Genomic DNA, 23,154 nt, shown 5'->3' with positions numbered 1-23,154 from the left:
AAGTGGCTGATGTAATCCAAGTCTGCCTGTTTTTAATGTTGTCGTCTATACCATCCTGCTTCTCAGGGGACTGCCGAGCTGGCTATGAGCTTGTCATTGGGTACCTGTGCTTAGCTCTCATTATCCATTTTTAGTACTATTCCCAGAGTTTGCTGGGTGCCAGAGGTGTTGTGTGGCGGCTATCACTTTTTGGAGAAAATTTTGATTTTACGGAAGATATATTTTCTAGCAAAATACAAATCACACAAAACTATCACACAAAACTGACTCAAGAAATCCCTAATGGCTTTTTTTTTTTTTTTTTTTTGAGACAGAGTCTTGCTCCTAATGGCTCTTAACAGACCAATAAACAAATCAGCAGGAAAGATTTTTAAGTCAGGGTTAAAAATGTGGGAATGACCATTTTTTAAAAAGTCAATTCTTTCTCCCATCACCCCAATAAAACAATGGTTAAAAAAAAAAAGAATCTCTCTGATTTCTGATGGTTGTTTAAAGACTTGGTTAGCATGTTCATTTTTCTTCTTTTTTTTTTGCTTAATTGTATTTTTCAAGGTATAATACATTTTCATGGTTCAAAATCAAAACTATTTTAAAAGGCTTTCCCAGAGATGTCTCACTTTTACTCCTATCCTCTCCGCCTGATGTCCTGCCCACCTCTGTTCCAGGTGACCACAGTTTCTGGTTGATCCCTTCCAGCGTTTCTTTCTACAGAAGAACCAGAACATATACATACATACATGCATAAATAATATACTTATATATGCACACATATATCCTTATTTCCTCTCATTTCATATGCAAATATAGCACACCGCATCACTGTTGTGCACCTTTTTTTCACTTAGTATACCCTGGAGAACACTCTGTCTCTACAACTCTTTCTCATTCTTTCCATATGGCTGCTGAGTGCTCCATCATGCACTAGTGCCTTAGTACTACTTTATGAACCAAATCCACAGTGATGGACATTCATATTTCCAATTCTTTGCAATTGCAAAGAATCCTGCAATTAATGGCCTAAGGCAAACTTGTTTTGTATTGGTGGAGGTGTATTTTAGGAGGCTTTCTAGAAGGTGGGTCAAAGGATAAATGCATATACAATTTTGTTAGATGTTGCTACACTCCCCTCCGTAGAGGTTGCAGCATTCTGCACTCCCTCCTGCCCTGTGGGAAGTACCAGATGTTCCACAGCCCGGTCAGCAGAAAGTATCGTCCAACTTCGTCAGTGTTCACCAATCTGGAGATGAGAAATATCTCAGTATAATTTTAATCTGAATCTCTCTTTATTGTAAGGCTGGTTGAAAAAAATTTTCATATATTTAAGGGCCATTTCCTTTTTTTCCCCTGTGAATTTTCTGTTCATGCATTTTGCCCATTTTCCATCAGTTTTGTTGTTGTTGTTGATTTATTTTATGAGTGCTTTAACCATTAAGGAGCTTAGTCTCGTGCTGATATAAGTTGCAGAAATTTCTCCCAGTTTGTTGTTTACCTTTTGACTTTGCTGTGGCGTGTTTTGCCACAAAGAAAGGTTTTATTTACACTTGGACAGGTTTATTGATCTTTCCTTTATTTCTTCTGACGATTGAGTGCAGAAAGGCTTTCCAACTGCTAGGTTGAATATCACCCAAGTTTTTTCAGAAAAATGAGCAGGTTCATTTTTACGTTGAGATCTGCAACCCATTTGGAGTTTTTCCTGGTATACTCTGTGAAGTATGGATCCAATTTTATATTTTTTTCCAAATGGCTTTTCAGTTGTTCCAACACCTTTTATTAAAAAGTCCAACTTTCCCCAGTTATTTGAGATGCCACCTTTATCCTACAAATGTGTTCTTGTGTCTCTTTCTGGATTTTTTTTGTTCTATTTGTCTTTCTATTCACTCTTATTAAATGTTTAATGTGAGGTCAACAGTTATCTGTGTTTGTAGATGAAATGCTATCCTTTACTGATTTTTCTGATCATTTTGCCTTTCTGTATACATGCTGCTTTACTTTTATTACACTGAGATGTTGTATATTTGGCAAGCAATAAAGAACTACCATGCTCCAAATACCATGGCAGGCACAGCCAGAGATGCTTGAAGAGCTCCATCTCCAGGGGTGAGACACACAGCATGTCTTCTGAGGCTCACCTCTGCATAGTGATTATGGGACCTTCCCCCAAAGCCTCCCTGATATTTCCGAAAGCTCTTATGGCTTGCCTTAAGTGCACTGAGGTTTATCCACCAGAGGTTTTTCACCGGAACATACATGCTTGCAGTTGTCCCAGATAATTCTCCCACCAAGTTCTTTTTATGGACATCCTGACAATAAGGCATCTTTCTGTCAGGGCTGATTGTGAAACTTGTCCTTTGGGTTCAAGTTGAACCAGTATGAGATTATGTCATCCGGTTTGGTGGCAAAAGTCTGTTACTCTTATCCCCAATGACAGCCAAATTCTTTCAAATATTCCCTTTCCTACAAACAGTGCACTCTTTCTGGATTCTTCCCATTTGGCTGGACCATATCTCGTAGGGTTTGTTTGAAGTGATGCAGGAATGGAGTCTGCCTGAAGTCTCCATCTTGCTCTGTGGTCACAGAGTCCTGCTAATGACACTCTTGAGTTATGCCAAACAAGACTGCTAGCTACTTAGGAATCCTTTCCCCCTTCCTCTTTCTCCTTCATTCCTTTCCTCCTCCCTCTCCTTCTTCCAGTTTTCCTGCTTCCTTCATTGCCGCACAAGCCCAAAGTTTCACAGAGATTTGTGAGAAAATCACACTTATAGTTTCCATTGAAACTGTTCTCTTCAAGGAGCCAAACAGAAGTCTATACAATCAGGGATGTCTAGGAGGATCAGTCTCTGGGGCAGATGCTAACTGGTCTACAAAATCTCACTGGCCCCTGAAACTCCAGCTAAAACCCTCCTCCTTGTGTTTTGTAATTGTCCTATTCATGCCTGCTATAGGTTGATTTGTGCCCCCCTAAAATATGTTGAATTCCTAACCCACTATACCTCAGAATGTGACCTTATCTGGAGATAAGGTTATTGCAGATGTAATGAGTTAAGATCCTCATACTGCGGCAGGCTGAACTCCTCGTGCAATATGACTGGTGTCTTTATAAGAAGTGGAGAAAAACCCTTGGGAGAAGATAGCTATGGGACAACAGAGGCAGAGACTAAAGTGCTGCAGATGCAGAGGCAAGGATTGCCTGTGAACCAGCAGAAACTTGGAAGAGACAAGGAGGGATCTGCCCTACAGGTTGCAGAGGGAGTGTGGTCCTGCCAGTGCCTTGATTTCAAACTTCCCACCTCCAAAACTATGAAAGGATAAATTTCTGTTGTTTTAAACCACCCAGTTCGTGGTACTCTGTTATGGCAGCCCTAGGAATTCAATGCAACACCAGAGTTTTGTTTTAGGGGGATTTGATCCACATGGATCCTTACCCGAGGTACTGACACAAGGGAAAGCACATGTAGAAGTAACCTTTCCCCCTTTATGTGAGACACTGTTTTTTATTTCTTTCAAAGGCTCAAGACCAGCTTATACAGAATAAGATGCTATTACTGGGTCTACATCTCTATAGTGAAATGGGGTCAGCAAATTGTTTTCAGTATTGCCAGTAGATAATTGTGCCGATGGATACAGGCCCTCTTCTCCAGCCAGATTGTTCTATTGATCGTCTATTTCCCCACATGGCATTATCCTCATCTCTCCTCTCCTCTTACTTGAAGTTCCATCTATCCTGGAGGTTCAGTTCAAGCTCTTTTTCCCCAATGAAACCTTTCTTAACTGGACCAGGGCAAGGTGACCTCTCCCACCTTTACATTTTTATAATAATCTCCTCTGTGCATCTCACTGGCATATGTCATATGAATTCCTTGTTATCCTTACAGATATGTCTCCCTTGTTCTGACCTGTAAGTGCCTTAAGGGGAGGAATTATGGCTCTGGGCAGTTAGTGCCATGTCTCACACATGGTGAAAGTCCAGGAAATTCCTAACGGAATCATTGGCAGAACGGGTCCTAAAAAGGAGACCATCAACAAAATCTAAACAAGACCCCAGTGGCCACAAACAGGAAAGTAAGTAACTAGGGTTCCTATTGAGAATGATGGAACTAAGCAAAACTCCTTGGGAGGGAAACATCTAAAACAATATTCCTCTCTACAATAAATTTAGAAAGAGCCAGTGACTGCAGAAAGATGATAAGTTAAAATCCATCTCTCTGTCTCCACTCAAATTTTCTTTCTCATGTGTGTGAGTGTTTAGAGTTCCTTCTCTATCTGGGTTTTGGCTCAGTGTTTATGCTTTGATCAATAGTTTGTATTCTTCTTTTTCAAAGGTATCTTGAAATTGCAGAAATTTGTTGCCAGAAAGGAGCTTACCAATTTTCTCTTTCATTTTGAGGCAGTAGAAAGATGTAGCATTTGGAGTTAGACATTTGTGAGTAAAAAGCCAAATCCTCTGTTTATTAGCTGTGGGACTTTGGGTAGGATACTCATCCCTTTGAACTTTGGTTTCCTTCCTATAATAATAGGATAGTAATGTCTTTCAGGAGTGGTTCCTGGGAAGATTAAAACTATTGCAGACAGTGTGACACATAAAGAAGACAATTAAAAATGGTAGCTTTTTCACAGAAACTGGAAAACTCACCCTTGGAATAGGTCAGACCAGTGGTTTTTAAATTCTGTTTCTTGGAACCCTAGAGAAATGTAGATGTGGTTTTGCAGTCACCATGCTGGCAGCAGCTAGAGGTGAAGGAGGTACTTGGAGGGCAGAATTCCAGACCCCCAGACCCTTTTAAACAAGAGCAGCCTCTTTTTTGTCCACTTTATATATTGGAATTCTGTGTTGGACTGTCTCATTTTGAAAGAAAGAGAGATTTAAACAAAAATTAATCTCTTAGTATAGAACAGGGCTTTTCTTCTCTACATTTACCAAGGCACACCTGCCTGTTACTAAAACTAAGTATTTCTGTAGAACACAGGACCCAGTATTGGAAGAAATGTATTTGAATTCAGTGAGTCTCTTAAAAAACCTGCTAATTGGAAAAACAACTTACTCTTCCCCCACAGCAGATGCCCAGAAAGTTAACTTGCTCAAAAAAAAAAAAAAAAGTTTATTGGATATATGTCCAATAAATGCCTAAACTACACACATCATAATGTTTTGAAAAAAAAATAAATGAAATAAATGCTGGAAAATCTTTGCTATAAAAATACAGGACGTTATTATGATGTTTATGCTGTTCCGCCGCCTATTTAATTTGTACTCCCTTATCTTTGCTATGCTTTCTGCAATCTGGAAATGAAAGCAGAGGCTGAAATTGAAGGTCATCCAAACAAAACTCAAACCCATAAAAGTCTCATAGCTCTGATTAATTATTACAACAATATCAAGGAAAAGATAGAATAATAACAGGGAGAATGTCTCATGACTGGGATGATAGTGCTACTACTGCAGCTGCTGGCTACCATTGATAGATTATTTCATGCCAAGCACTGTGTTGAGTACTCTAATCTGCACAACACCCTTTGAGGAAGGTATAATAATCCCCATTTTACAGACACGAGAACTGAGGCCCAGAGACTTTAATTGCCTGTTGTCACCTCCTAACAAGCAAAGTAACCTAGAGTCTGCTCTAGGTTGTCTGACTCAAAGACCAAGCCTTTAATTACTGTGCTACTCTAATTGTTAGGAAGGTGATAATGGACAAGATAATTTTTCTGACTTTTTGGACTCACAGGTTTTCCATTAGAAAATTAACATAATTATATCTTCTCTTTCTGTTTTATGGAAATGTAGAAATGCTTTATTGACTGATTAAAATATTTTTAGGCAATTTTCAAAATTAGAGACTTTTAGACAATCCCAGTTCAAGAAGGCAGATAGAGCATGTGTATTTGCCTACCCTTTCTTCTGAGATCCTATTGAAGTGAAGGCAAAGATATATAAAGGATGAATAGGTCTATAAAAATGCTGAAAACAAAAATAGTGTCATTGCCAGAAATTTTAAAGACTTAGATAAATTTCTGGAAATCTGAAAGCAGATGTTCCATGTTATATATCAAAGCAGAGTAATACCCAGGCCAAAATCATGCCAGGGAGAAGGCTTCAGCCATAGTCCTCACCTAGAGAAGCTCCAAGCTTGCAGCCAATGGGCAAAAAGAACAAGCATGGGCTTGGGGCCGTGATGAGGGTAGTTAACCGCAGAACAGATCAACCACAGAAGAGGTGGGCCAGCCAGGCCCACCCTCCCCACTCCATAACTAGAGAAGCTATTTACCTCCACCTGGAACACCAATGACTGCATTCCAGAGAGAGCAGATTTTCCAGAGGTGGGATATAGGGACTTGAGTAGAGGCAGAAGTATTGTCCAGTCTGAAGTGCTTTGAGCCTGCACAATAAACACAAATCCAACTCCAGTTCAAAGTATAATTCTACCCTGCTTGTAGATAAAGTCCTTCCCCTTTGGACAATTGTAATAGCCCTGAACTTGCAGGCTAAATAGAAGCTTGACTATGGCAGAGCCACTCACTTACACAAAGCCATGATCAGTCCTTCCCTACATATAATGGCCTTCTGAGTGAATGCATTTATTAGTGAAATCCAGCTCATACAGCCTCTATTAATCAACAGAGTCCTTCAATCATACATATGAATGGTTGACACATGGTCACCAGGCACTTGAGGGAAATCAATAAGAGACAAGATAAATACCAAGATGAACACAGACTGGCCTCTGAAAAAATGGAGAAAAAAAATGGATTTAGATTATAAAATGTCTAATTATCCTCAGAGAGATTTGGGAGGCTACTGCATCCATAAAACAAGTATGGGCTGCTATGAGGGCAAAGGGTATCAATTAGAGAATAAGAAACAATTATTAGAAACTTGAAATGATTATCAAAAATTTTAAAAGATCAATGAAGAAGATAAAGAGTAGAATGGAAGCAGTTGAAGGGACATGGTTGATAAAGGGAAGGGCATTTCCCAGAAGGCTGGATTAAAAAAAGAAAAAGATATGGGAAATATAAGAGAAAAATTAAGTCAGTGAAAATATATATAAGGGCCCCATGTTTATCTAAAAGGAGTTCTAGAAACAACAGAAGGGAGGGTGTAACCAAAGACACAATGAAGAGAATTGCCTTGATCTGAAAAAAGACTCTGGTCATCAAATTGAAAAAGGCCAACAAATGCCAAGCATTTGAACAAAATGACACTCACCTGTACATAGACATCTCTGTAGAAATTTTAGAACACTGAGGCTAAAGAAAAGATACCAAAGTTTTTCAGATAGAAAAACAGGTTGCCTCCAAAGAACAAGTATAAGATAGGCAACAGACCTCTTCCAGCAACACTGACAACTAAAAGACAATGGAGTAATTTCTTTAAAATACTGACGATTGGAAACCAGACAAGCAAGTGTGAGGGCAAAATTGAGAAAATTACAGATATGCAATGACTCAGAAACTTTATGATTCATGCATACTCTAAAAATTACTTAAGTCTGTGTTCTAATAGAACAAAGAAATTCAAGAAATATATCCCAACCACAAGGTGCTAATCTATAAAGTACTGAAATGGAATCCCAGTTTGATAGCTGTATTACAAACCCAGGAAACACTCAGTGCAAAAAGGTCAGAGGACTTCATAAAGAATGTCTTTAAGAAGAAAGCAGATTCCAATACAAAATATAAAGCAATTATCTTTTTTGTCTTTTTTGTTAACAAAGGGGAAAAAAGCCAGATAAAAACCGAAAAAAAAAAAATTGAACAGCTGTGCAAAGAAATAAGGCAAACTAAAATGTGACATAATTTTGAGTAGTTAGAATAAGAAGAGAGTTTTAATTTGATTTTGATGTTTAGAATATTTTTCTTTGAGTGGTACAAGTTCAATGAAATGTTATAGAACAATGTTCATTTTTTCTATGGGTTCAATCATGCTAACTAGTTTTACAGTAAGTGTTTTGTTACATATTACTGTATAACAAATCACCTCAGAACTTAATGCCTTAAAACAATAACAATTACTTATTATCTCTCATGGTTTCCATGGGCAAGGAATTTGGGAACAGCTCAACTTGAGTACTTCTGGCTCAGAATATCTTGTGAAGTTGCAGTTAGAGAGTGGCTGGTCCTGGCGTCATTTTGAAGTCTTCGTCATGCACATGTATGGTGCCTGGGCTGGGAAGAGTAGACAGCTGGACAGCTGAGAGCTGGAACATCTGGGAATTCTTTAGCATCTCTCTCTACATCCATGTGGTCTGCTAACATGGTCTTTCCAGCATGGTGGCTTCAGAGTAGCCAGGCTTCCTTCCTGATGGCTCCAGGCTCCAACAAATATGTTGCAATAAAGAACCAGGCAAAAGGAAAGCTGCCTGTTGTGAGCTAGGCTGAGAAGTCACAGAACATCACTTCCACTGGATTCTCTTAGGCAAGGTAGTCAACAAAAGCCGACTGAGGTTGAAGGGATGTGGAGACAGATTCCACCTCTGATGGGAGACTGGCAAGGACCTGCAAGAACACATGAGACTGGAAATCTTGTAGTCATTTTGGGGAAACAGAATCGACAATCTGTCACCGTGATAATTACATTATGATATACTCTTTATTAGTCTTGAAGTTTTAAAATCAACCTATAGATAAAATGTGAAAGACAGTCACAATATAAAACAAAATGTAAATTTTGTAAACCTTGAAAAATAAACAAAATGATATTGTTGACATAAGTGCATAGAGAAGTGGGAGAGAAGTATGGATGTAATAATCCTTTCTGCCCTCTTATCCTTTCCCTCCTTCCCTTCCTTTCTTCAGCAAGTATCAGCTGAATACCTACTCTGTGCCAAGGACTTTTCTAAGTGACTTATTTTACATAGTGAGGAATCTATAGATTCAACATTTGATCACAGAATAAGTTTATTACTTAAAATATTAAGATAAAAACTAGAAGAATTATAACTAACACAGATTATGAGGTAGAGGAAGAGAATTTTAGAGATAGAATAGGTGAGATAAAATATTCATTTGTCATAATGGGGAGTCAAAAAATACTATCTTTAACAAGTGAAGAATTTAAAGAATTTAGAGAGGAGGACATCAATAAGTGGTTTTAAAAAGTTTATCATACATATCAAGGAAGAGATAACCAAATAGAAAAAGAGATTTGAACAGATAGCCAAATGTTCAATAAATATATGAAAAGGTGCTCAACCTCCTTAGTCACCATAGAAATGCAAATTAAACACAAAATGCAATACTTCTAAACACCTAACAGAATGGCTAGAATTTGAAAGATGGACAATACCATTGTGGTCTGAATGCAGAGCAAGAGAAACACTCAGACTGTGCTGGAGAATAGTGGAGAGCTATTTCCACAATCACTTTGGAAAACTGTTAGTGTCTGCTAAAGGTGAACATGTGTTTACTTTTTAACCTAGCAATTCCCCTCTTAGATATGTAGCTGAGAGAAAGGCATCACATGTACACCAAAAGACATGTTTAAAAATGTTCACAGTAATATTACTAATAGGAGGCTTGAATTAGTCAGGGTTCTCCAGAGAAACAAAACCAGTAGGATGTTTATATCTATATATATAGAAGGAGGTTTATTATAAGGAATTGGCTTATGCAATTATGGAAGCTGACAAGTCCTAACTCTGTGGTCAGCAATCTGGAGACCCCAGAGAGCCAATGGTATAAGTTCCAGGCCAAGTCTGAAGGCCTGAGACTCAGAGAGCCAATGATATAATTCTAGCCAAAAGGTTGGCAGGTTGGAGACCCAGAAGGAGTTAATGTTTCAGTTCAAGTCCAAATGCAGGAAAAAGCCAATGTCTCAGTTTGGAGGCAGTGAGGCAGGAGGAATTCTCTCTTACCCAGGGGAGGATCAGCCTTTTGTTCTACTCAGGCCTTTAACTGAGTTCATGAGGCCAACCCACGTCAGGGAGGGCAATCTGCTTTACTCATTCTACTGATGCAAATGTTAATCTCACCCAGAAACAGCCTCACAGAAACACCCAGAATAATGGTTCACCAAATATCTGGGCAACCCACGGCCCAGTCAAGTTGACAGAAAATTAACCATCACAAGCCCCAAACTGGAAAGAACCAAAATATCTACCCATAGTAGAATAGACAGCTTACTTGTGGTATAGTCACACAAGGATATTAAAACAATGATGATAGTTGTAATTACCTGCACACAATGATACAAATGCATTTCACAAACAGTGTGTTGAAGCTAGACACAAAAGAGTTCATATAGTATGATTCCATTTACATAAAGTATAAAACAGAAAAAAACTAATCTAGAGCTTTAGAAGTCAGGACAGTGGCTGTGTTTGAAGAGGAAAGACGGAGTAGTCATTAGAAGGGGCACAAAGTGAACTTTTGGAGTACTGGTAATACTTCCTACCTTGACCTTTAAGATTGTTCACTGGGGAATTCAATTGGTTATAATTCACTGAGTTGTACTCTTATGATTTGTGCATTTTTCTATGTGGATCATACTTTCATTAAAAACATTTTTTAAAAAAAAACTTTAATAAAAGAGAGTGGTTCAGGAGCTGTTTGAATCTTTTTAAAAACATGAGAAAATATTACTTTTCTAATTCCAGAAATACAGAAAAGCAAAGCCTCATCAAGTCAAGATCATGACAATATTGTAATATGCAACTCAAAGTAAGCAAAATTATTCTTCAGTTAGATTTGCTTTTAATAAAATAGTAATAGTTATTTAAAAGGTTTATTATGATAACCACTCAGAAGGCACAAAAAATTTTCAAGTGAATAAAGAATCATTTATCAAAGTATGATTGCTTTGCCTAAACTCATTAGCAAGTGATAGTGAAAAGATGATAACTATCTGGGAATTTGCTAAGACATTTATTACAAAATAGAGTGGCATGTATACAAATTTTACTAAAATATAATATGTTCTTTCATTGTCATTTTATCTACAGCAAATGTTCTTTCTCCAAATTAAACTAAATTAGAAACTACAAAAAAAAATTTGGGGGATAATAACATTTAACAGAATTAACTTTAGTCAGCAGATACAGTCAAGCAATGGAAATATTGGAAAATGGAGTATACCAGTTGTGCAGATCACCAAGAAAACCAACTTCATTTTTAAAATGATGTGCTTATTTGGATCAAACACTGTCTTTGTTTATTATTATATTTGTGTCTTGAAAGTTTTAGGATCTTTAATGTTGGGAAGTGTAGTATATCAAAACTTTTTTTAAAAGACTGGGAAGAAAAAGAAAATGAGCAAAACAAGTCTGGGCATGTATGTGATTCATTTTAGAAATCATTTGAAATTATGAGAGAGAAGGCACTCTGCAGACAAAATTAGTATTTGTCATTGTTATTTAATGCAAATAATTTTTTTGAGACACAGTTTCGCTCTGTTGCCCGGGCTAGAGTGCAGTGGCATCAGCCTAGCTCACAGCAACCTCAAACTCCTGGGCTCAAGTGATCCTCCTGCCTCAGCCTCCCAAGTAGTTAGGCCTACAGGCACACGGCACCATACCTAGCTAATTTTTTCCATTTTTCAGTAGAGACAGGATCTCGCTCTTGCTCAGTTTGGTCTCGAACTCCTGACCTCAAGCGATCCCCTGCCTTGACCTCCCAGAGTGCTAGCATTACAGGCTTGAGCCACTGCGCCCAGCCAATACAAATAATGTTTTATAGCAAAATTAATGGACAGTACAAGATATTCTTAAGCACATAACAGGAAATTGAAAAGAAAAGGAATAAGGTATTAGCACTTTCTTTCCAAAACAAAGACCATCTTTTTCCCACTTTTAGCTTGTAAAAGTGCCAATATATTGATTGATTTATGTGGAGTAGGAATATTGCAATTTTCTATAAATACTCTTGAACAACAAACAATAAACAAAAACAAAGTGCTTTACCTTTTAACAACTTAGTCTCATGGAATGGACTTCATAATAGTGTCAGGAGACCCAAAGGTTAAATCAACATTTGCTCAGTGGGGCAACCCTGTAGCTGCCCACGGAGTGGAGGAGTTCTTGACCAGAGGCAGTCAATAGGTCAAAGCAATTGAGCAATAATGACAGAGGATAAGCCTGTGCAGGTCTGTCCTTTGGCTCCCACGATCCATGTTAAAAAAATAAAAGACCCGTACTCTGAACCTCTTTATTCCTGTGTCACGCTGCAGAAGGGAACAGAGTGAAGCTTCTCTGGATTCAGCCTTGTTTTGTAACAGGGTGAGAGGTGAGTCTTGGAAATATTTTCCAGAGGCAACAATTACACAAAAGCATCTGAGGACTGCAAATTGTAATCTTAGAGGAGAACATCTTGAGCAAATTAATCCACGGTGGAGCAGCTTCCAGGTTCCATCTTGTTTCCTTCCTTCCATTAAAGAATGGGACATTTGTCATGTTTTGTGCCCACCAACAGAATGCTCAGAACCTGTTCCCAACCCTGCCAGGCCCCAGCGAACGAGGTGGGGCTCCGCAGTAGTCACACTCCTGTGATCACCGGAACCTGCCCACCTCTGACTCAGACCTACTGCTGGGGGCCGCATTTTCTCCACTGTGGTTCCTCTGCAGCCTCAGCATTTCCATCACAAGGCATAGGGGACAATCTGGGATTCCAGAACCCAAAAATGAAAACACCACAGAAGATGGTGAGAGGTACCCTGTTAGGAGTTGAATTACGTCCCCACCAAAATTCGCGTGTTAAGGTTTTAACTCCCAGTACCTCAGAACGTGATCTTATTTGGAAATAGGGTCATTGGCGATGTAATTAGTTAAGATGAAGCTATATACTGCAGTAGGGTGGGCCCCAATCCAACATAAATGAAAGGGGAAATTTGGACGCAGAGATACACACACAGGGAGAACATGAAGGCAGAGATCAGTGTGATTTGTAAGCAAAGAAATGCTAAAGATTGCGGGCAAACCCCCAGAAGCTAGGTGAAAGGCATGGAACAGATCTTTCCCTAGCACATTCAGAAGGAGCGTGGTCTGGTGACACCTTAATTTCAGACTCTGGCCCCCAGCACTGTGAGACAATCAATTTCTATTCGATTCTAAGCCACCCCGTTTATGTTACTCTATTACAGCAGCTCCAGGAAACTACTATGCACTCCAAAGATCCTCCTACCCATTACAAAGAGGAAAAAAAACTCTTTAAAAACCTCATTTAGCTTATTTCAAGCCAAATTCCATGAACTCTCATCCATTACCTTATTCAATAAATGTTTCCAAAGAGCCAAGCTGTGCTCAGAACTCCTGAGCTCCCGACAGGCAGTAGAACCATAAAGGCCCAGCCATTAGGCTGGGGACAGAGACAGTGCAGAGACAGGGTGGCATTTTATTTTATTGCCTATAGCTCTTGCATTTCAGACTCTATTAAGTGTGGTTAATGTATTTCTGCCCTACATAAGATCAAGTTGAAGGATGTTTTACATCAGCGTCCCTGGAAAACAGACCCCGAGAGTGCAATTCGTGTGCAGGAGCGAATGCTCACTGGGCCGTGAATGTTCTTAGGAACGAGACCTGTACGGAAGTAAAGGAAGGATTGGGCAGAAGTCAACTGTGATTTCGCTTCAATAAAGGCCTCAGTCAATCCTCTGGAGAGCTCTGGAGCTGGGCTGACCCTTTAGAGATGTCCTGACCTGGGGGGAGGGAGCCGGGCCTTTGTACACCTGCACTGACCAGTCGTTAAGTGGACACTGTGCCAGGAAAGACGTGACTTTGGGCAAGGCAGCTTGCTTCAAGCAAAGGCAAAGCCTGCGGAGAGACTTCCCCATGAGCTCTCTGCAGCCAACACTCCAAGCAGCTAAAAGATTAAGTGCCTCAGTCCAGAGGGGAATTCTGGATAATGCACTCCAGCATTTGCTTCAAAGGACACCCATTTCTGGATGCAAAAATAACAATCTATTGCCCAACATTTATTGACCACCTAGTGGAATTAGCAGACAAAAAGGTAATGCAACTGACTCCCTGAACTCTCTTCCCAGCTGCCATAAACACAGAGGCAGGCAATGCTTAAGGGGGAAACATCAGAATGGAGAAAGCCAGTTAACCTTAGGAAGGGTGGTGCAAGATTGAATAGGCAACGAACAAGCATTGGGTCAATTAGCTCCTAGATTTCACAGAAATCAAAGAATGGATATGTTCTGTCCCTTGTCGGGGAAGCCGGCCCTGATCACAACTGTGAAATAGATAAAGCTGGGCCATCTCCTTTCTTCTGGCACCTACCCAAGCACCTGATCCTTTGCAAACTACGCTTTCTGCTCGGTGACCCCAGGTTCCTCCTGAAGGTGCCAGCCCAGAGCCTTAGCAGAGCTCTGGTGGGCTTACAGGAGCTTTTCCCAGGAGGGATGAAGCCCAGGCCTTTAAAGTTACCGACACAGAGCTGTTGGTGGCTCCTGCCTCTGGCCTGTAGCCGTCAAGGGAGACAATACCAGCTTTCTAGTCCCATGGAAACCGATAACCGTTACATCGGGGCCAGCCTGTCCTTCCTGTCGGTGAGTTTTCTATAACTGTCGTAACAGATTGCCCCAAACTGGATGGCTTAAAACAACAGAAATTTATTCTCTCATTGTCCTAGAGGCCAGAAGTCCAAAATCTAGGCTTCAGCAGGGCTGTGCTCTTTTACAAAGGCTCTTGGGGAGAATCCCTGTTCCATGCCTCTTTCTTACTTCTAGTGTTACTGGCAATCCGCTTGTGAACGTAGCACTCCAGTCTCTGCCTTCATTATCACACAGTGTTCTCCCTGTCTTTGTGTCTCTTGTTTTCTAAGGACAACAGTTCTACTGATTAAGACCTACCCTACTTCAGTACGACCTCATCTTAACTCGGTTCCATCTGCAAAGAGCCTGTTTCCCAATAAGGTCACGTTCACAGGTACCAGGGATTAGGACTTCAACACATCTTTTTAGGGAACACAATTCAACTCGTAACACCACCTAAGGTTCTTTGTCTGATTAACTAACACGTACCTAAGAGGCTTTAAACATCATGTCTCCATATTTTAACTTTGGAGAAAAATCGAAATCCTGTGACTCAGCTTCTGAGAGCGGTTGCATAAATAGACATTGGGGATAATTTTGTCACAGGTAATAGGGCCAGGATGAACCACAGTGAAACAAAAGTAAAGATATTTTGGAATCACTGGGGTCTTAGCAGGGGTCTCTCGAATTGAAGTTACCCACTTCACCTACTCTTGGGCAAACTCCATTAATTAATTTTTATTGGTTGCATGGATAATATTGCTAATTAGGCAAAGATTTGGTCTCAATCCAGAATTACTATTTCTAGACTACAAGTTTAACCAACCCTCAGTGGCCTCATCACAGAGATTGTGAAAACAGTGGTCCAGAAGAAACTGCTCAGAAAGGCCAGCGCAAAACCCGTCCCAGCCACTGAATGAACCAAGCCAAGGACCTTCCACTGATGTTGGGTCACAGAGGCCTCCGTATTGATGAAGGATCCCATCCTATTCTAAGCAGTCTGACTGTAAGACTGCTGCATTTTTATTATGTTTTTAAATGGAAAGGCTGATGAGCTACTGTAGAACTCCAGCCATCCATGTGTTAATGCCAATCACCGTGAAGCTGACACTAGAGGTTGATGAGGGGGTGTCGTAGATTTCAGAAAAATGAAAAGGGACTCTCATTTATATTTTGTGGCTGAAAGAGAAAGAAAAAAAATAGAGTCTTTTTTAAGTCCTCTGATTTCACATGTAATTTCAGACCTGCTTAATGGCTTCTTGAAAAGGAAGAAGCCCAGCAATGACCGTGGAAATTCCAGGAACAAACACAGCCCCATCAGATGCCGTTGATGGTGAGATGTTTTCTAATTGTGATGAGGTTCGTGATTTTCCTGAAAACCAAAACAAAAGCCAAAAACCACAGACAGACATATGGCAGCTGAGCAAGCCATGAACTGCTCCTGTACAGAAATCTCGTGAAGGTTAACTAGACTTGGAGCCTAATTCCACCTCCTATAAAATGGAGATGATAAGACGTTTCCTAGGAGCAGTGAACTGTAATACTCTGACCATAAATCCAGTTCTAACACTGCCCAGACCTCGGGCAAAGAAATTACCTAACATCTCAGAACCTAGTTCCCTGAAACTATCATATCTATTCTCATAGGGTTGCTGTAAGAATTAAATGGGGGTATAATATGCTAAATGTTTGCTATATACCAGGTGCTGAATATGCAATTTCCTGTTCCCACCATGTACAAGATAAAGCACCTCTAAATTAGAGGTGTCTCTGGCTGGCTGGTGGATCTTTAATCCGGCTCGTCGACATGTCTACCACCTGGATGCGCTGCCTCGCCCAGTCCAATTAACCCAGGCACTGTGCCTTGGAGATTGTTAGGAGGTATTGGTTAAATCTAGAAGTAAATGGAGGCTTACCACAAATAAGTGTTGGAATTCTCTCGTTCCCCAGGTGATGGATAAAAATGTAACACAACTCCAGGAGACATAACCCCATTCCAGAAATGAACGAATGGAATGTGACAAGGTCAGAGCACTATTGTTTAACATAGGTAAATGTCAATGCAAATTAAAACAAATAAATGAAGAAGAGAAAATACCTTTTGCTCTTGTTGTTTCCCCTTTCATATCTTAGTTCAAAATTCCTCTTTGTGGGTCTTCTGACTGGTGACTCAGAGTAGAACAGGGAACTCAGAGAGCTCCGAGGAGAGGTGGAAGAGACAGGCTTGCCTCCTTGTAAGGCACTGGCTACCAGAAGAATAACCAACTTGGTGCTTTTAGGGGAAATTCGGGCTTATGCCAAAAGAGGAGATTTGTGTTGAACAGGAGGCTGACACTGACAGTTTGGAGAGCCTTCTCTAGTTATCAAGGTTTGGAATTACCCGGGAGGGCCTTCCTTCTCACCTAACTAAAAGGACCCATTCCACAGCCTGATTCTGCAGATTCTTTACCATGTAGTTACATAGGAGTCAGGACCTCCATAGCAGATTGGAACATTGGCAGGAAGTTAACTTGACCACTTTCTGTTCCTTTTTTGTCTCTGGAATGAAGGCTTTTGTTCCCAGACCTTTTCCTGTGGTTGGCAACCTCCCGCCCAACACACACACACACACACACACACACACACACACACACACACACACACACAGCTGTACTCTTTCCCTCAACAGGGAGCAGAGGCTGACCTTAACCCCTTCCTTACCCCTAACATGTTTACTTAGAGCACTGGTTCTCAATCTTGGCTACACTGTAGAATCACTTGGTGATTTAAAATCAGCTTTAAAAAAACAATCCTGATGCCCAGACCACACTCCAGACCAATTAGATCAGAGTCTCTGGGGGTGGGACCCAGGCGTGGGTATTTTTTTTAAAGCTCCCTGATTACTCCAATGGGCAGCCAAAGTTGAGATGCTGGTAAAGTATAGTACAGGGAACAGCCAGGCTGTCTGGCCTTAGAGTGTGTCACTTGCTTATAGAGAGTCCCAGGGCACAGGAGTCTTTTTGGTTCTCCAGAGCTCCTAACTGTTATGGGCCAGACACCTGGGGTGGGCACCATAGTGGCTCTGTTAGTCAATGTGGGCTGCCACAACAAAATACCACAGTCTGGGTATTTTCACAGAAATCTATTTCCTTACTGTTCTGGAAGCTGAATGTCTGAGATCAAGATGCCAACGTGATGAGTTTCTGGTGAGTGGTCTCCTCCTGGCACGTAGATGGACACCTCGCTGTGTCTGGTGTCTCTTCTTATAGGTCTTCTTATGGGACCTACCTGATCAGGGTCCCACTCTCGTGACTTCATTTAACCAAAATGGCTTCCTTAGAGGCCCCATCTCCAAAGACAGCCATGCTGTTAGGGCTTCAGTGTATGAATTTGGGAGATACAAACATTCAGTCCATAACAGAAGCCCCAGCAATTAAAGCTCACTGGGGCATCATATGTCCTTGCTGCCCATAGTGTAGCTCATGGACCAGCAGCGAGAGTGTTCCCTTGGCTAGGTCCCAACCCAGCCAGACCCTTCGTACTGGAATCTGCATTTTAACACCATCCGCATGTGATTGACATGTACACTCATTCATAAGAAGTGCTGCAATAGGCTGTCCTCAGTCCTAGCAACTTGTCTGATTCTCAGAAATTTTAGCAGATTTGTTTGCAAAATAGCCAAACCTGTTTCCGGATCCCAAAGAAAGGCCCAAGCTCTCTCACCCTGTGGGTGATGGAAAATAAATGTCCCGGCTGTTGAATTTGATGATTCAAGGCAGAAAGTCCAGAGTGACTCTGTCGCCATCTACTCAGCTCTCCTCCTGCTTCAGCATAATACCACCCCTCCTCCCCTTGCCTTTATCCTCCAAGGACTTTCCTAACAAAAATAATCAAAATCGATTTCGAGCTGGCAGTAGTAGGTGGATCTTACCTAACCTTTCAGTCCAGTCTTGCAGGTCAAGCAAGAGCCTGGGGCCTCGGGGGCTCCCTCTGGGCCCAAGAGGGCAGGAAAAGGTCAGAGTGGAGATGAGGGTGGGGCTGGTGTGGTCATAGCCCCTCGTGGCCCAGGGACTAATCTGCAGTGACTGGGGAAGCTGGCCCTGCGTCCCAGGGTGGGCGTAAGCAACAGAGAATAGGGCTGAGGAACCCCATACACGGGTCTTGTTATGACTGTTGCCCCCATAAAGGTGCCAAGCAGACTGAATCTCTTTAGCAATTAATTTTTCATCAGTAATGAAAGCTGTGGGGGGATCGGACAGTTAACATCAGTGTCATTTGGGGGACATCTAGGAAGACTCATTCAAACACCAAAACTAGCCCACCTGGTGTGGATATCCAAAATTCGACAATTACAGATTTTTTCTCTCCCTCCCTTGAAATTTCAAAGTGTGCAGAATGCTGAACACCTTCAGAATTTTAGGCTGTTTCTTCTGTGACAGGAAAAGGGATGGGAGCACCTCGGATCTTTTGAAAGAGGTCTGAGTGGGACGCAGGGAGGCAAGAAGATCCCAAAGACAAAATTCACCTGCCATGGAATGTTGCCTGCGGCCCCATGACATCAAAATCGCACTTGGGTTCTCAAAGAGACCCCCCCAGAGAGTAAGTGGGTGCCTGCATGTCAGGGGGATGCAATTCTACCCTCAGTTTCCTTTTGGAGCCTTTGGCCAATTCTGCTTCCCACGCCCACACTCCCCACCCCCACAGACTGCTTCAAATTAGTCACCCCAGGGTATACAGTGTTTGTGGAGTCAAACTACTGGGTAGGTCCTACCTTACCAGGGCAGATTCTATGCTATACATGAGCAGTCCCCAACCTTTTTGGCACCAGGGACTGGTTTCATGGAAGACAATTTTTCCATGAATAGAGAGAACCCTTGGTGGGGTGGGTGTTCCAGGATGATTCAAGTGCATTACATTTATGATGCAGTCAAACCTCTCTACTAATGATAATCTGTATTTGCAGCCACTCCCCAGCACTAGCATCACCACCTCAGCTCCACCTCAGATCATCAGGCAGTAGATTCTCATAAGGAGCATGTAACCTAGACCCCTCGCATGTGCAGTTTACAGTAGGGTTCACTCCTATGAGAATCTAATGCCGCTGCTGATCTGGCAGGAGGTGGAGCTTATGCGGTGATGTGAGCCATGGAGAGCGGCTGTAAATACAGATGAAGCTTCGCTGGGTGGCTCACCGCTTACCTCCTGCTGTGTGGCCAGGTTCCTAACAGGCCACGGACCAGTACCTGGGGGTTGGGGACCACAGCTGTAGACACACATGTGAGTGCACACACATACACAGCTTTGTCCAAATTATAATAAATTGCATAAAAGGCAGCTTCAGAGGGAATAATTGTCACAGAATGCTGGTAGGTAGCCAGAAGAGTATATTTGGAGAGTGGGAAGGACTGTCCTTTACAGGGCCTTGGTGCCGCGGTGCCCCAGTGTTGAGAAAGAAGAGGGATTCCTGCATTAGACTAATTTCCGACTCTTAAGCAAGAGAGGGGTGACTGTACCAGCCTTAGATTTTATCACAGACAAAAAAAAAAGGAACATTGAATTTTATTCAGAAAAACAGTGAATCCGATCCAGTAGCTTGAGAAGAGGATGTCTCAGAAGAGCTGAGGTTCGTGGGACCTGCCTGAGAGGACAAAGAGGACATTTTAGCCATCATCAGAGTTACAAGTAGAAGGAGGGTGCAGCCCACGGCTGGGTGCATATTATTAGGAAGGGATGAGGGTATGCAGGTGGCAGGGCAGGCTAGGGGGATGTGGTCAAGGGCCAAGGGTCAGGACCAATAAAAACAGAAAAGAAACCACAACCAAAAACCACACCTGCCAATATGGCACAAAGCTAAGGAATAACAGAGAGAAAGCAGGCTTACTCCACCTACTCACTTTCTGTTTTGTCTATCAAGGGAAATAAACTTCAAAGTAGAAAGGATAAGATGAGCATTGTTAAGAGAAAATAGGTCACAAGACAGTAGGAGAATTTTCAGCCTTAATGCAGTTCGGATTTCCAACTTTGTGGGCCTATTTAGTTCAGCTGGAACTACATTTCCCAGAATCTCCTTCCCTGCACGGTTCCGGGTAAGGGGGTGGGGCAGACAGACAGTTTGCACCAGATTGGGAAGGTAAAAGGCAAGCAGCAGCCAGGTTCTTTTCACTCTGTAAGTGGAAGCAGGATCACCAGGGCAGCTGACACAGGTTGCTAGACTGCTGGATCACGCTGTTGGCATGCAGAAGCAGCCAGACACCCACTCCTCCAGCTGTCGGACCCCTGGCCTAGGCATGGTTGGGTCCGTGATGAAAGGTGTCAGACTTGGAGCCAATGTGAAGCAGAAACCAATTCCAGACTGTCCTCACTCTCCCCTACTCTGCATCCTCCTTGGCACCCTGACCTACTGCCCTGCCGAATTCAGACTCCAGGCCAGGCAGTGGCTCATGCTTGTAATCCTAGCCCTTTCGGAGGCTGAGGCTGAAGGATCTCTTGAGGCCAGGAGTTCAAGACCAGCCTGGACAATATAGCCTGTCTCTACAAAAAATAAAATATTAGTTAAGCATGGTGGCACACGCCTGTAGTCCCAGCTACCTGGGAGGCTGAGGCAGGAGGCTTGCTTGAGCCCAGGAGTTCCAGGCTGCAGTGAGCTATGATGATGCCACTGCACTCCAGCCCAGGGGCAGAGCAAGACCCTGTCTCAAAAAGGAAAAAAAAAAAAAAAAAATTCAAATTCCAACACCAGACACAAGACAGTGGCCCACAAGTGCCTAAAATCAAATCCCTAGAATAAATCCCTTACTCTATCCAGTAGTTCTGTTTCTGGTTTGAACCCCAACCAATACAAATTATAACCCAAGAAACTGGAGAAGTTGCAAATTCAACCGTGAACTTCTTATTGATTTTATGTCAGAAATCAGCTCAGTATAGAAGAGACGGGCATGTGTGCTACTTTGCAAAAGGGGAAGCGGATTCAGAAAATTGCTTATTTTGATGTTAGTCCCCCAAGATTCTAGAATGGAATTTAAATTTATGTCCAATGAACAATCAAGGAAACAATGACCATGACAATCATTAGACACAAACATGGATATGTTACAAATAAATTTTGTCTAACTAATTGCATTTGATTTGGGGTAAGATTTCTAAAATAGTATATCAGGACAAGGAATTACTAATAATCTTAACACTCACGAGGAATTTGACAAAATTTTTCTCATGTCCTTCTGGAGAAATGTAGACTAGATTCCAGTTAAGTGAAATGTGTGGCTTGATATGAGAAGAAACTGCCAGTTGCCCAACCCAAGATCTATTATCTCTTCCTTCCTTAGAAACAGAACCCTAATGTATGCAAGTCTTCCTAAAAGGAAGGAGTCCCTTTGCCTCTGTCTTTCTCCTTCCTCTTGGCTGGATTAGGGACGTGATGGCTGGTGCAGCAGCTATCTTGAACCATTGGGTGGTCAGAAGAAGGAAAGCCACATGTGATGGAGCTGAAAGAAAGTAAACTCTTGAGTCCTCAATACCTTTCAGAGTTGTTACACCAGCTCTGTACTGCAGGTTTGCTGGTTTACTTTAAGTAAGAAAGAACTGAACTTTCCTCTTATTTATTTATTTTTCCTGTTACATGCAGCTGAACTTAATCCTAACTGATACTGAAAGTTAAGAGTGCTACTATTTTAAAAAGTGAATATGTGTCAAACTCGAAAAGGATTTCCAATGGCTTTGTATTTGGTCGATATTTTTATGAGTTCACTTAATAAACACATGAAAGATCTTGTTATATTTGCAGATGAAAAATCTTGGAGACACAATTATATTTTGAATAATAGGTGGGTATCCAAAGAGACCTCAAGAGAAGGGAGCAATGAGTCAAAATTAAAAAGATAAAATTTCATCAGGGTAAACATAAAGTCTGGCTTTGGGTTGAAAACTGTCTACTGCTTGTTTGCAAAATGAGAGAACCTGCCTGAGAACTCTAAAGTTCAAAATAAGCAGTATATATACAGAGTTCCACTAGCCTCTGCACTAGGATTATATTAGCACCGTTCTGGATATTGCATTTTCTAAAAGGTCATTGTTGGTTCAGGGTGATAGCTTGAACATACGTGTTTACCTCTTCTCCCTCCTGTACCTTGCTGTATTGAGCAGAGCATGTTTTTTGTTTGTCCTTTTTGTTGTTGTGTGCTAGTGTTTTGTGATCTTTTGTCAAATTGGACATACCTATGAACTTGCTGAATTCCATTCATCCATTTACTCATAAATTAACTCATTCATTTGACACTTGTTGAGCACCTATTATGTGCTCTGCCATAAGACTATACTGACACATAGCATGTGGCCACAGAGGGCATCAAGAGCCAATGACAATAGCATTTATCAAGGAGGACTCTGTCTTTCCCCTCTAGTCACCCCTCCTCCACCCCAATCCTGGAGGAACAAGAAGCAGCAGAGAGGGGGTGACAAACAACTCCCCACTTCCCTGCTGCTGGTCAGCTGATCCAGTCTAAGTGAGGGGAAGAGAGAAGCTTCGTATCCATTGTTAAGATGGAAACTTTGATCTTATACTAAAATGGGCCTTTTAATGCCAAAAGGGCTTTGGCTGAGATGCTGGCAAAAAGAAAAAAAAAAAAAAAAAACTTCTGCTGAGCGTATTTAAAGACAGTAATGAAAAACAAAACAAAACTGTTTTCTAGTCATGCCCCATGTGTTCAGCCTGT

The sequence above is a fragment of the Lemur catta genome, chromosome 5 (assembly GCF_020740605.2).
Source record: "Lemur catta isolate mLemCat1 chromosome 5, mLemCat1.pri, whole genome shotgun sequence".
NCBI lineage: Eukaryota > Metazoa > Chordata > Mammalia > Primates > Lemuridae > Lemur > Lemur catta.
The sequence above is the reverse complement of the archived record's forward strand: the minus strand, read 5'-3'. Positions refer to the sequence as shown.